Here is a 14,988-nt window from a genome sequence, read left to right as displayed (position 1 = left end):
TAGAAGGACAACAGAGAGAAGAGCAAAAATGACTTCCTCAATTAAACAAAAATATCACTCAAAAAAAGAGAGACAGATCATGAACTACTGGTATTTAATATTTATCAAAAAACAAGGAAAAGGACCTCAAACACCCAATCCTTTTCGGAAGAAAATGAAGCATGTAGGATCCTGCTCCATATGGAAATGTTAAATTACTGAAGACTGCAAGATAGCAGTTGGAAATCTACATATTCTATGATTTTCATAATCTGTCCCTGATGAAGCAGTAAATTTGTGAAACAGTTGAGCCGCCGTTGGACTTATAAAAGGACTACATAGCAGATTCCAATAAGGATCTCTTTGGGCCTTTTTGCCCTGCACCACTATAAGTTACGTGCCTTTTTTGATTTCCATGAATATGTGGATATAGTTTTTAATCTTGGTGATAAAATTCACTTGATTTTTGCAATTAATAAATTAAATGAATAAAATAGTTAAAAATTAAAAAATTAATAAGGTTTTTTGGACCGATAATAAAAATCGTACCCCAGTAAGACTCTCATTGTAGGGTGAGGGTTGGGTATCAGTATATTAGGCCACGTGAAACTTGGCGCCTATTTCAAACGCCTAGCGACACCTAAGTCTACCATGCCTATTCTCCGCCACTAACTACGCCTACTTTCCAGATAGCCATCATTAGGCATCCTACAGCTATCTAACCAGCCAATTGGGACATACGTTTTTTTTTTTTTTAATGCTCCCCAGGCAGGCCGCCTATATTGAAGGCGCCTCTGGGAGCCTAGTGAGGCCCACAAGCCTGCCTAAGCACACCTAGGCCTAGGCGAACCTAGGCGGCCGTACGCATCTCCCTAGGCCAGTGGGAGATGTGTACAATGTAAGTAGACGCAGCCGCAACACTTATTGCAGCAAGAGATCTCCCTGCTGCGATAAGTATAGCGGCCGTCAGTCCCCCCCACCTCCCGAACAATCGCGGCAAGAGAGAGCTCAACCCTTCCTGCCCGAAGACCCCACCCCCCCACCCCAAAGATTGCTGGCAGGAGGGTGCCAACCCCTCCTGCCGGACTCCCCCAACAAAACACTGCACTTCAAAGATCGCTGGCAGGAGGGTGCCCAACTCCTCCTGCTGGGCCTCCCCAATGAAACCCTCCTCTCTGGACCTCCCCAACTAACCCCCCTCCCCAGAAACCCCCAACTAAACCCCCCACCCCCCTCCCCAGAACACCCCTGGACTCACCTTGAAAGCTGGCCTGCCAGATGGGTCCTCCCACCGTCCGGCTGGCAGGCCAGCTTCAGTCAAAATAAGGCAGGCCCACCCCTCTCCGGCCCATCCCAGAGGAGCCTAAGGCCTGATTGGCCCAGCCGCCTAAGGCTTCTCCTATGGGCAGGGCCTTAGGTACATACAGGAGGGGATGAGCACCCTCCTGTCGGCGATCTTCAGGGTGGGGGGGGGGGTTGTCATGGGGGTGTCTGGAAGAAGGGGTTGCACACTCTCCTGCCCACAATCTTTGGGGTGGGGGGGTTTCATCGGGGGGGGGGGGGTCCAGAAGGAGAGGTTGGGCTCCTTCCTGCTGCGATCACTGGGGGGGGGGGACTGGTGGCCACAGCTGCAGTTGCTATACTTATCGTGGCAGGGAGATCTCTTGCCGCAATAAGTATAGAAGCCGCGTCAACAATAACCCGGTTCTGTAACCAGCGTCTGTAACATGGACATCGGTTACAGAATCGGGTTTATTTTGGGCGGGTGTAAGCCTAATTCTGTATAGGATGCCTGTCCCAGTCATCCTTTACAGAATCTGGGCCTGAGTGTCCTAGGTGATACTTCAGCCTTCAATTAAATTTAGGTCCCAATCTGTGCCCCAAGATATCATGCTTAAATATCACATACACAAATAATGAGGGACAATTTCGAGAAGTCATATACCCAGGTAAATGGATGTGAGAAAGTACTTTCTCGAGGGAGGGGTACACCAGAGCTTAACTCTCCCAAGGTTTTCCCAAGGGACAGATGATAGATAACTGAGATTAAGCAGGGAATATTCGGATCAACCTAGTTTCTTATGGGGTGGATTAGACATTGTGGAAGACTCGGTGGGTGGTATTAGGGAATAGGCTACCCCTATTTCCCTAGTGTTGCTTTCCCCAATAGCATAGGAGACTGGATGACATTTACATAGAATTTGATTAAATGATTTGCATCCTAATTTGCATACAATTGGATTACAGAGAAAAAGGTTTATTTAAATAGAGAAAAGACTCTTAAAGACTGGGACTGGACTCCTGACAGGGAGCGGAGCTTCAGCTTGGACCCTTCCAGCCATTAGGAGTCATTTTGGGGGGGGGGGTCAAGAGGGACCTCACCATGAACTAAAAGGGGGAGCTGGTTAATAGACTCCCATCACAAAGGAGCATAGCTTGCAGTTCTTGGGAACAAAGATGTTTTAGGTGAAGAGGCATGCTGGTCTAGTGTCTAATTCTTGGCAAACTCTGGAGAAAGATGATCCTTAACCTACACCCTTGAGTAGGTAAGGCATAAATTTTGCAAAGGGTTATTTAAAAGTTACTCATCCTTTCTGAAGGTAAAACCATGCTTTGATGCTTTTGAGTTTGTGTAGTTGTCAGGATTTATGGTTTTATTTTGATTGCTGTTCCTCCTTGTTGACCCCACAGAAGCTGCCACCCTAGGTGACAGACTAGTCTTGCCTAATGGTAGGGTTAGCTCTGCTCATTTGTTCTCCATCTTATGCTTCTTCTCATCTAGTTTGTACCAGGTAACCATTATACCATTATACACACCGTCTGTCCTTTCCATTGACTAGCTCTCTCTAGGAAACCCTCAGACAGCAGGGATATTTCAGTTTGGATAAAAATTTTAGTTCTGCTTTTTATTCATGGTCAAAACATGTAATTTTAATTCTAGTTCTGTCAACAATGTTAATTTTTAGTTTTTATTCAATCTTCAACAAATAATTTCAATTCTTGCTTTTTTTATGGTGAGAAAAAGAGACACAATTACAAACAGAACAGCCCTCAGAATATCACAAGCACTTAATTTAGGGCATTTTTTCCAGGGCTGAGATATATGATCCACACTCATCAGCTCTTTGCTCAGCTGTACTTGCTAGCAGGATCCCAAGCCCTGCCAGCTGAGGAGGACACTGAAAATATTGCTCTCCACTGCATCTCCCTGAAATCACTAATATTGGCAACCACACATGTTGAGTTTTCAGTGCATGCGCGAACAACAAGCAGATATGGGTGTTGGCAGAAATTAGGGGCAGGGTTTTTGCACACGTGCTGGAAACCGAACATGTGTGGTTGCTGGCGTCTGTAGACACAGCAGACTGCAGAGCTTCAATGAAGAGCACCATTTTCAGCATCATCTTCAACTGCCAGGGATTGGGACCTCTGTAGGTATCTCTAAGGGCTCCTTTTACTAAGTGTGCTAGCGTTTTTAGTGTCGCGCTACATTGCCCCGCATGCTAACTCCGCGCTACGCACCAAAAAGTAACACCAGCTCAATGGAGGCGTTAGCGTCTAGTGCATGCAAAAACCACTATCGCAGCTTAGTAAAAGGAGCCCTAAGTGTATACCACCAGCACAGATAGGAGGGATGGAAAGCACAATCTACATTACTTATAATTTTCATTCTACGTCAAGAAATTTTCATTAACGGAAATTATTAATTATAGTTCTTATTCTATTAAGATCAATACTTTTTTTTAAAAAAAATTCTTATCCAATTATTATTATGAAAAAAATATTTTTGTTCTAATTTTCAAGAACTAATGACTCAAAAATGTTATTCTGATTATTATTCTCGTTAACAAAAATAATTCTGATAGACAGTCTTTCCCCCTTTACTGTTATCCATCCATCTCTTATCAGGAAGCCATCATTCTGAGTTTACTCATCCCAGTTTGGCATTCATTAGGGTTTGATATGTTATAAGTACATATGCAGTTGCAAATTGGCTTCATGAGTATTATACATTAAATCACACAATCACTATTTTAAGATTCCGACAACTTTGAAAATTTCTCTAATCTCAGCACATGACAGTTCTATGCTGGTTTCCTAAGTAAACAGACCAGCTCTGAAATGGGACATCTGCTTCCCAGTACTTGCTAAGGCAGATTAAATTCTTAGCTCTGTTCTAGTATTTGTAGGTTAGTGTGTCAGCATATCACTGAGTGACTAGGCCAAGCTCTCTTGCCCTCACAAGGATGTTGTATTTATACTGACCAATTATATTCTGTCTTCTGATACCATCTTTCTTTTAAACTTCAGAATTCACACGCTAGGAGGGTAACCACTTCATTGGAATGGAGGCAATGCTGTAACCTATCTGAATATCTGAAATGTATCTGAAATGTAAGTTCAAATCCTCTACTGCCCTTGCATCACTTGGAAAGTTACTTTGGGGTTGATATTCAGTTTGGCTAAGGAGGCAGAAGAATCTTCTGCCCACTTAAACTACACTGTTTAAATGTATGGATGGCTGCTGAAATTCTGCAGTATTTAACCACTGAATATCAGCAGTGACCACCATGGCACTGTTCAATTAGTTACGGGGCAATGTGTGTTTGGCAAAGCTTGGGTGGAAGTAGCAAAAAGGGGAAATGATCAGGGAGATAAGGATGTCACGGGAGCCACAGTCTGGTTATACAATTTTAAAAAACATATCTTTATTGAATCCAACAGCTCCAGAAGTTACAATAAATCCAAGTATAACTGCAAGACATATGTGTTGGCAAATAATATATAGCAATTTCTCATTTTTTCCCCTTCCCATGCTTCCCTCCCTCTGCCCAAAACCCCATTTTCAGCATTGTCCAGCTATGTGTAATCAAGGTCTAAAACAGAAAGCAATATATAGTCACAAATTTAACAAGCGGCTTTGCGCAGTAGGTGTTAAGAAATTGCAAAAAGGTTCCCATATGCTTTGGAATCATTTCCCACCAAGAGAGTCCAAATCTGTGATTATCCGTCACTACTTCTGGACATGTTGTATAAGCACCACTACCTTCTGCCATTCCAAAGAGGGTGGAGTATTATCCAACCAGCAAAACAGAAGAGCTTTTATACCCAATAATAAGTCTTTCTTTAAAAAATCTCTCATGCCCTTGGAACAGGTGCCACTATCGTACATTGGAAGAATACAATTTTTGACGTCATAATGCAACGAGCACAGAAACACTTAGATAAAAGCAAAGATGCCCTCCTAGTCCTACTAGATCTAAGTGCTGCATTCGATACCACTGACCATCCTCTTCTCCTGAACAGATTGACTGAAATTGGAATCAACAACCTGGCTCTTCAATGGTTCTCCTCCTTCCTACATCAAAGATCGCAACAAATATAATTAGAGTCAACCCTATTGAAACCTAAACCACTCAACTATGGCATTCCACAAGAAGCCCTACTCTCCCCGTTGCTATTCAATCTATATATCAGACTTATCCTTGACATAGCCATGAAGTTCCAAATTCACTCCTTTGCTGATTGTACCTTCCATTAGGAAAAATCAAAATCATAAAACTCAGCTGCTAACAGAAATCAGAAAATGGATGACTGTAAACAACTTCAGCTGAATACATCCAAACCAAATTACTCTGGATACGCAGTGAAAAACTATCCATGACCTTCACTCTCCTGGGGACACGGACCTCACTAATACTCAAAGACAAAGTTCGTAGTCTTGGAGTGATACTTGACACCAACCTCTCGCTTTCTGACCAGTCTTCCAGGTTGCCTCAACCTCATTCTACTATCTTTGACAACTCAGGAAATCTGAGCATACTTCTCTGAAGTAGGTTTGCACAACTCCTCTATGCCTAGTCATATCACATATGAGCTATTGTAATGCACTGTTTGTAGGACTATCCAAAAAAAAACCATCAACGTCTACAATGCATACAAAATGCAGCGGTACGTCATCTAAAAAAACCTCAGCATTCAGAACCACATCACCCCTGCATTGGCCTCAGTGCACTGACTACACATAAACAAACACTGCATATTCAAAACCTTAACCTTGGCCTACAAATCCTTCCATAACATGATCCCGGGATACATGCAAGACAAGCTCCCAACCTATACACCTCTACGATCACAAGGAGAAAACTGCCTGACATTCTCACCTGGTCCCTCGCTGTTACAAGAAAAAGCCAGCAGAAGTTCATACTCACACTTCGTACCCAAACTCACACTTCGTACTCACACTTCGTACTCACACTTCGTACTCACACTTCGTACCCAAACCCCTCAATTGATCCACTCATTCACTTAACTCCCTCAGACCAATAATCTCAACTATTGAAACCCCCGTAGTAGCTACTAATGCTACAATCAGCTGCAATCTGAGTGGATGTATTAACATGTATCCTGTAACAGAACAATACAGCTTTTGCCATTCTTATGGCTCTAGCCAAAACCCTTCTCCTACTTATATTCTTAACTCCTTGTATGCAAACCACTACTCATATGTATCTGTGACCATCTAATCTAATCTTTGATTTTATATACCGATTCATTCCAACAGGAGGGCTTGACTCAGTTAAAAAGATAAATTGCACATGAGATTAGAACAGAAACTATCCCCCTCTTCTACCAAACTGCGATAACAGTTTCTAGTGCGGGGAGCCGCGCTGAATGGCTGCACTGCTCCAGACGCTCATAGGAACTCAATGCGCGTCGGGAGCAGCATGGGCCATTCAACTTATCTTTGCTGATCAGGTGTACCGATCAGCGAAGATAAGTTGAAAATTTTCTTCTATCATTTAATTTTCATTAGCGAAGCACAGCACAGCATAAGGCTTTAACACATATTGAAGGTTTTTTGCCAATGAGGTGACCGCTCGACCACTTCTTTAAAAACCATTCTGGTGGAGGTGGGAGGGCCCTTTCTGAGGCTTTTCCTTTATTTTTTGATTGAGTCTATAGCCTTTGCTGTTCTCATTTCATATCATTGGACATTACCACAATCATTATTGAAAGTGTTTATCCTTTTACATATTGTGTTTTCATGATATCTGGGTCATTAGTACCTAGCATATGTAACACCCGGGACCCATAATTTTTTGACACCCCCATCTGTATGAAAAACATGATTTTTAGTAACAATACACACATCATACAAGAATGTACCTAGGAAAAGGCAGCATCTTACATATTGCATTGTAAAACCAAACAAGCCAGACTAGTACAGATCAATCCTGCAGTCAATCCTAACAGAAAACCATGTCTTTTCAAACACACAGAACACAGAAAACACCTTTGCCTAGTATGAAATATGTAATCACAAACTAACCCCTCCCCCTTTTTACAAACTGTAGTGTGGTTTTTAACTGCTCAGATGCTCATAGAATTCTGAGCATCAGAGCTGTTACCACCACGGCCAATGTTAAAAAACGCTCTACAGTTTTGTAAATGGGGAGATAAAATAGAAATGTAGTCAAAAGTTAAACTGAAGCAACAAGAAGCTGGACTCTGCATACAATGCAACACCACAGAAACAGCATCTCCCCTAAAGCAAAAAAAACAAAACCAAAACCAAAACCCCCAGAATATTTTTCTACCTTGTCTTCTCTGGTTTCTGCTTTCCTCATCTTCTTGTCACTCTCTTCCTTTCATCCACTGTCTACCCTTTCTCTGCCCCTTCTATATGGCATCTTCTGTCCTTCTATGCCCCTTCCAGAAACTTTATGCCTCCCCCTTCCATCTCTCTCTTCACCCCCATTGGTCTGGCATCTACATAAGAACATAAGAATTGCTGCTGCTGGATCAGACCAGTGGTCCATCATGCCCAGCAGTCCACTCACGCTGCGGTCCTCTGGTCAAAGACCAACACCCTAACTGAGACTAGCCCTACCAGAGCATGTTCTTGTTCAGCAGGAACTTGTCTAACTTTGTCTTGAATCCCTGGAGGGTGTTTTCCCCTATAACAGCCTCCGGAGGAGCGTTCCAGCTTTCTACCACTCTCTGAGTGAAGAACTTCCTTACATTTGTACGGAATCTGTCCCCTTTCAACTTTAGAGAGTGCACTCTCGTTCTCCCTACTTTGGAGAGGGTGAACAACCTGTCCTAATCTACTAAGTCTATCCCCTTCAGTACCTTGAATGTTTCAATCATGTCCCCTCTCAATCTCCTCTGTTCGAGGGAGAAGAGGCCCAGTTTCTCTAATCTTTCGCTGTACGACAGCTCCTCCAACCCCTTAACCATCTTAGTCGCTCTTCTCTGGACCCTTTCGAGTAGTACCGTGTCCTTCTTCATGTACGGCGACCAGTGCTGGACGCAGTACTCCAGGGAAGGTGCCCCATGGCCCGGTACAAGCGGCATGATAACCTTCTCTGATCTGTTCGTGATCCCCTTCTTTATCATTTCTAGCATTCTGTTTGCCCTTTTTGCCCACCGCCGCACTTTGCGTGGACGGCTTCATCGACTTGTCAATCAGAAATCCCAAGTCCCTTCCTCTCCAAGTACCCCGCCCCGGACATTTCTCTCCTCTCAAGTTTCAAGTTTAAATAGATTTCTTTGATTTGTTCGCATAATCCAATTTCAATGCGATTTACATCAGTTAAAAATTAAATAAAATAATAAAATCCACCTACATGACATACACTACTAATTAACAATAGAACATTAGGAAGGGAGGTTGCTTAATTACAATAATAAAAAAATAAAACCAGAAATAAAATCAGGTATAGGTTTAGGACACATGGGTTGGGAAACAAATACCCACATATTTCTAAGACCTCCTCATCCTCCCACACCCCCATGGTGTTGCATTTCACTCTCTCCTCTCCCTTCCCCCCACTTCCATCAGCATCTGCCCCCTTTCTTTCCCTCCCACCCAATTCCATGCAGTATCCTTCCCCTTATGTCTCTTTCCCCTTTCCCTGCACACAAATTCCTCAGCAACTGCCCCCTTTCTCTCCCTCCACCACCCTTCCATACCACCCTGACCCCTTTCTCACCCTCTACACCCTTCCATACTACCCTGACCCCTTTTCTTCCCCTTCGCAACCCTTCCATATCACCCTGACCCCCTTTTTTACCCTTCACCACCCTTCCATACCACCCTGATGCCCTTTCTCTTCCTTCACCACCCTGACCCTTTTCTCACCCTTCACCATGCTTCCATATCACCTTGACCCCCTTTCTCTCCTTCCACCACCCTGCTATGCTCCTTTCTCTCTCCATCCAAATCAGCAAGGTCCCGTGATGACTGCTTCTGATGCTTCTGCTTCGGAAGAGGTAAGTGACGTCGGAGGGGGGTGGGCTGGCAGACGCACGGAGTTGTGGCAAGGTCCCGCGATGACTGCAGCTGCTGGTCCACCCCCCTCCAACATCACTTACCTCTTCCGGAGCAGAAGCATCATCGTGGGATCTTCCTGCACTTCAGCGCGGCTGCTGACTCTGCTCCAGAATAAGTACAGCAGTTGCGCTGAGGTGCCGTTTAGAGCAGCACAGGAGGTTCTGGACCCAACTGTGCACCCTCTTGGAGCGTATACCCGGGGCGGACTGCCCTCCCTTGGAGCGTGCACAAGGGACAGACCGCCCCACCCCCCACCTCCCCCTTGGTACACCACTGAGAGGGGCACAAGAACATAAACATAAGAACATAAGCAGTGCCTCCTCCGGGTCAGACCATAGGTCCATCCTGCCCAGCAGTCCGCTCCCGCGGCGGCCCAAACAGGTCACGACCTGTCTGAATAACCAGAAGGGGCCCCCTTGCCACCTTGGTTTCCCATTGAAGTCCTATCTTCCCATCGAAGTCCTAACCCTCCGGTCTTGCACATTCACGACTTGGTTGGGTTTTCATACTTATTACCTGGTTAGCTTTCTATACTTGTATTACATCCCAGCACCTCTCTCAGTATCCCACGATCCCTTTATCCCTCAGGAATCCGTCCAATCCCTGTTTGAATCCCTGTACTGTACTCTGCCTGATCACTTCCTTCGGTAGCGTATTCCAAGTGTCCACGACCCTTTGGGTGAAAAAAAACTTCCTTGCATTTGTTTTGAACCTATCTCCCTTCAGTTTCTCCGAATGCCTCCTCGTACCTGTTGTCCCCTTCAGTCTGAAGAATCTGTCCCTATCCACCCTCTCTATGCCCCTCATGATCTTGAAGGTCTCTATCATATCTCCCCTGAGCCTCCTCTTTTCCAGAGAGAAGAGCCCCAGCCTATCCAACCTCTCGGCGTATGGGTAGTGTTCCAGCCCTTTTACCAGTTTCGTTGCTCTCCTTTGGACTCTCTCAAGTACCGCCATGTCCTTCTTGAGGTGTGGCGACCAATACTGAACGCAGTATTCCAGATGTGGACGCACCATCGCTCGATACAATGGCATGATGACTTCCCGCGTCCTGGTTGTTATGCCCCTCTTTATGATGCCCAGCATCCTGTTGGCTTTTATCGAGGCTGCTGCGCACTGCGCAGATGGCTTCAGTGATGCATCCACCAGCACACCCAAGTCTCTCTCTAGACTGCTGTCTCCCAGCAATGTCCCCCCCCAATTTGTAGTTGAACAACGGGTTCTTTTTCCCTATATGCATGACCTTGCATTTTTCCACATTAAAGCGCATTTGCCATTTGTTTGCCCAGTCTTCCAGCTTGTCCAGATCCCTTTGCAGGTCCTCACACTCCTCCCTGGATCTAACACTGCCGCACAGTTTGGTATCGTCTGCAAATTTTATAACTTCGCACTTTGCCTCCTTTTCCAGGTCATTGATAAATATGTTGAAGAGTAACGGCCCCAGCACCGATCCCTGTGGTACACCGCTCGTGACTCCCCGCCAGTCAGAATATTGTCCCTTTACTCCGACCCTCTGCAGTCTACCCGACAACCAGTGCTTAATCCATCTGTGCACATCCCCTCCCACCCCGTGGTTCCACAGCTTCCTAAGCAGCCTTTCATGTGGCACCTTGTCGAAAGCCTTTTGAAAATCGAGGTAAATGATGTCTATGGGTTCCCCATTGTCCACCCGACTGCTTATTCCCTCAAAGAAGTACTAAAGGTTCGTTAAGCATGACCTTCCCTTACAGAATCCGTGCTGGCTTGTTCTCAGTAGGCCATTTCTCTCGATGTGCTCGCAAATACCATCCTTGATCATAGCTTCCACCATCTTCCCTATAATTGAAGTCAGGCTCACCGGCCTGTAGTTGCCGGGGTCACCCCTCGATCCCTTCTTGAAGATAGGTGTGACATTCGCCAGTTTCCAGTCCTCTGGTACCTCTCCAGTTTTCAAGGATAGGTTGCAAACATGCTGGATTGTGCCCGCTATTTCTTGTTTTAGTTCCTTCAGAACAAGGATTCAGCAATTAAGATAGAAGAAAGCTAGGGAGCCAAACCAGGAAATACATAGTTTGTGAGACAGCATATCCCTTGTCCCCCAATACTGTCAATGGTCTCCTGTCATTCTTCCTGCTGTATCTGCTGTGCTACTTCTTTGGGTTCACAGAGCCTAATGCCACCACTATTTCTGCCTCTTGTGGCATGTAATGGGGGAAAATATGTTTCATTTTTATGAGGAGTGTGACTAGTGCTGCTCTCCATTCTCCCTCAATTCAATCCCTGACCATAATCCTCTCAATTTCAGAACTGCCAAGAGAAAGTATGTTTTAAAAGGGAAATTTTCAGTTCATGGTATTCTATCCTTCCACAGCCTTCTCCCCTTTTCCGATCCTTCTAATTAAATACCTTATCTACTCCCAGTGACTGCAAGGATGGAGGAAAAGAGCAGATACAGTATAATCCTGTTATAATGGGCTCACTTATAATGGAACATCATCTATAGTGGACAGGTCCGCTGGTCCCGGCCGTGTGCCTTTACGAACACGCAGAAAAACACCACATATAGCGGACTTGCATATAACAGACAAATAATTTGGTCCCCAGAGCCGCTTTTAGCTGTGGTTTTGTTCGGCTATAACGGACATGCAGGCTCTGTGTGCTGGTGATATCCAGTGCAGATATGTCATGCTCTAAAAATAGGCCTGGCGTAACAGCAGGAAACACTGATTGGTCTATGTGGCTGTTCATCACCAGGCACGCTGTGTGTCAGCAGACAACGCTGGCAGCTGGAGGGATGCAGTAAGCAATACTTTAGAATAGGAGTGTCAAAGTCCCTCCTCGAGGGCCGCAATCCAGTCAGGTTTTCAGGATTTCCCCAATGAATATGCATGAGATCTATTAGCATACAATGAAAGCAGTGCATGCAAAGAGATCTCCTGCATATTCATTGGGAAAATCCTGAAAACCTGGATTGCGGCCCTTGAGGAGAGTCTTTGACACCCATGGAGTAGAGTATTAGACTGCAACTCTGGATATAATGGACTGTTTTGCCATGTCCCTTAAAGTACGTTATAATAGGATTACACTTCCCCTCCCTATTCGCGGTTTCAACGTTCATGGTTTCGACTATTTGAGGGGGTTTTCCCCAGGCTCCCCCCACCCTGAGAATCATTCGTTGACAGCCTGCATTGAAAAAAAACGGCCCCGGGACTTGGATCGAGGCAAGGAGGGAGGCTATCGGAGGAGGAGGAGGCGATTGGAGGCGGAGGGGGGTGATCAGAGGAGAAGGAAGACAATCGGAAGAGGAGGAGGCGATCGGAGGCGGAGGGGGTGATCAGAAGAGGAGGAAGACAATCGGAGGAGGAGGAGGAGGCGATCCGAGGCAGAGGAGGTGAGCAGCCACCCCAGGAGCATGAACCTTACTTGGTGGTCTAGTGGTGATGCGGGGCAGGAGCAATCTTCCTACACTCCTGCCCTGTGCAGAGCAGTGCTGTGAGTTCCTGTGGTCTCAAGAGACTACAACAGAGATGTTGTAGTCTCGTGGTTAAGGGGTTGGAGGGGCTGCCGTACAGCGAAAGATTAGAGAAACTGGGCCTCTTCTCCCTCGAACAGAGGAGATTGGGAGGGGATATGATCAAAACATTCAAGGTACTGAAGGGGATAGACTTAGTAGATAATGACAGGTTGTTCATCCTCTCCAAGGTAGGGAAAAAGAGAGGGCATTCTCTAAAGTTGAAAGGAGATATATTCCGTACAAACCTAAGGAAGTTCTTCTTCACCCAGAGAGTGGTAGAAAGCTGGAATGCTCTTCCGGAGGCTGTTATAGGGGAAAACACCCTCCAAGGATTCAAGACAAAGTTAGACAAGTTCCTGCTGAACAAGAACGTGCTCTGGTAGTCTCAGTTAGGGTGATGGTCTTTGACCAGAAGGCTGCCGCGTGAGCAGACTGCTGGGAATGATGGACCACTGGTCTGACCCAGCAGCGGCAATTCTTATGTTCTTATGTACCAGCAGCTACTCAAAACTTACCAACACAATTAGTAATATTGTATCTCCCACTCAGTGACTCATGGGCTCGCTCATTTGTTGGATGCAGCTGATTGATTTGAACCAGGAGCACAAAAATCTACAATATGATCTTGCTGTTGCTTGTTCTTATATTTTTTTTCTTCCTAGTCTCACCTAGGGTTACCATATGACTCTAGAACAGTGGTTCCCAACCCTGTCCTGGAGGACCACCAGGCCAATCGGGATTTCAGGATAGCCCTAATGAATATGCATGGAGCAGATTTGCATGCCTGTCACTTCCATTATATGCAAATCTCTCTCATGCATATTCATTAGGGCTAGCCTGAAAACCCGATTGGCCTGGTGGTCCCCAAGGACAGGGTTGGGAACCACTGCTCTAGAAACCATATGACTCTAGAAAAAAAGAGGACGGATTGAGATATCCAGGTTTTACTTCCACTGAAAGCAATCTATCCTCTATTTTCTGGAGCCATATGGTAACCCTAGTCTCACCTCTCCTGCCACCTCTCTTCACCCCTTAGAACTTCTTCCTTCCAACCTGATCCTCTTTGCAAAGAAACCTTTTCACAGCCTATCTCCCCATCCGTCCCCTACTCTTTGAATCCCACACAGTTTCTCTCTCTGTTCTCATATTTTCTTTCTTCCGCTCATCCCTCACCTACTTCTTTTTGCATTACAGCCCATGTCCCCCTCCTCCAGCTTGCATTCATTTCAGCTCTGTTATCCCTTTCACAGTCCATATCTCCTCCCACAGCCTCTTTTCCTCTCACAACCTATTAGTGACTGCACTTTTTCCTTTCCCTGCTTCTCTATCACTTCTTCATTCCTAGCCCTCAGCACTAATGTGACCATTAGTCCTGTTTTTATATCCCCTGCCCCGTTGTCCCCACGCACAGCTTCAGAACGCCGAAATGTCCCGTTTTCAGAGATGGCATTCCAAAGCTGTGATTGGGGACAACAGGACAGGCAATCGCGGAGAATGGGCTCTCTCCCTGCTTTCCTGCCCACCGCCGCAACTACAGGAAAGGAAGGTCCACGCACCGGCCCACAAGCCTTCTCCCCGATGTCAATTCTGACATCGGAGAGGAAGTTCCTGGCCAGCCAATTGGGGAGAAGGCTTGTGGGCCGGTGCCTGGACCTTCCTTTCCTGTGGTTTTTGCTGCAGCAGCGGGTGAGAAGCAACAGCGGGCAGCGAGGCGGACTGGGTGGGGGGAACAGAAGAATCGGCAGTAGGCCAGGCTTCGGAGGGAGGGAGGCAGACAGAAAGGCAGGCTGGCTTCTGCGTGGCAGGCAAGGAAGGAGAGAGGCAGGCAGGCTGGATGGCTTCGGGGGAGGGGTGAGACAAAGACTAGAAGGAAGTGAGGGGGACATAGGAAAGAGTGAGGGAGGAAGGAGAGAGAGAGGCAGAGAAGTGGGGGTTGTAAGCAGAAGAAAGACTAGAGGGAGAAAGACCTGGACCAAAGGGGAAAGACAGGAGGCAGATGTTGGACTATGTGAGGTGCAGACAGAGTAGGAGAGACCCTGAAGAAGAACAGAGAGATGGAAGATCATAACAGAGGAGGGAGAGAGAGGGAGACCTGGAACAAAGGTGGTGGTAGGTACAAAGGAGAACTGACACTGGATCTGGAGAGGGTAACAGAGGGAAAAGAGAGAGATAGACC

The 14,988-nt window shown here is 45.9% G+C and overlaps 1 long non-coding RNA gene across 1 annotated transcript in view; it reads left to right on the top strand.

Annotated features, from left to right (window-relative positions):
• The first annotated feature begins 2,428 nt into the window (after positions 1–2,428).
• The window catches only part of LOC117358171, a 56,663-nt gene continuing 44,103 nt past the window's right edge, over positions 2,429–14,988 (top strand). Inside the window, exons 1-2 of the long non-coding RNA XR_004538954.1 lie at positions 2,429–2,525; positions 4,291–4,374. This is a non-coding gene — a long non-coding RNA (uncharacterized LOC117358171). The remainder of the gene's footprint in view (positions 2,526–4,290; positions 4,375–14,988) is intronic.

This window comes from Geotrypetes seraphini, chromosome 3 (assembly GCF_902459505.1).
Source record: "Geotrypetes seraphini chromosome 3, aGeoSer1.1, whole genome shotgun sequence".
Classification (NCBI taxonomy): domain Eukaryota; kingdom Metazoa; phylum Chordata; class Amphibia; order Gymnophiona; family Dermophiidae; genus Geotrypetes; species Geotrypetes seraphini.
This window is presented reverse-complemented; position numbering and strand designations above follow the sequence as displayed.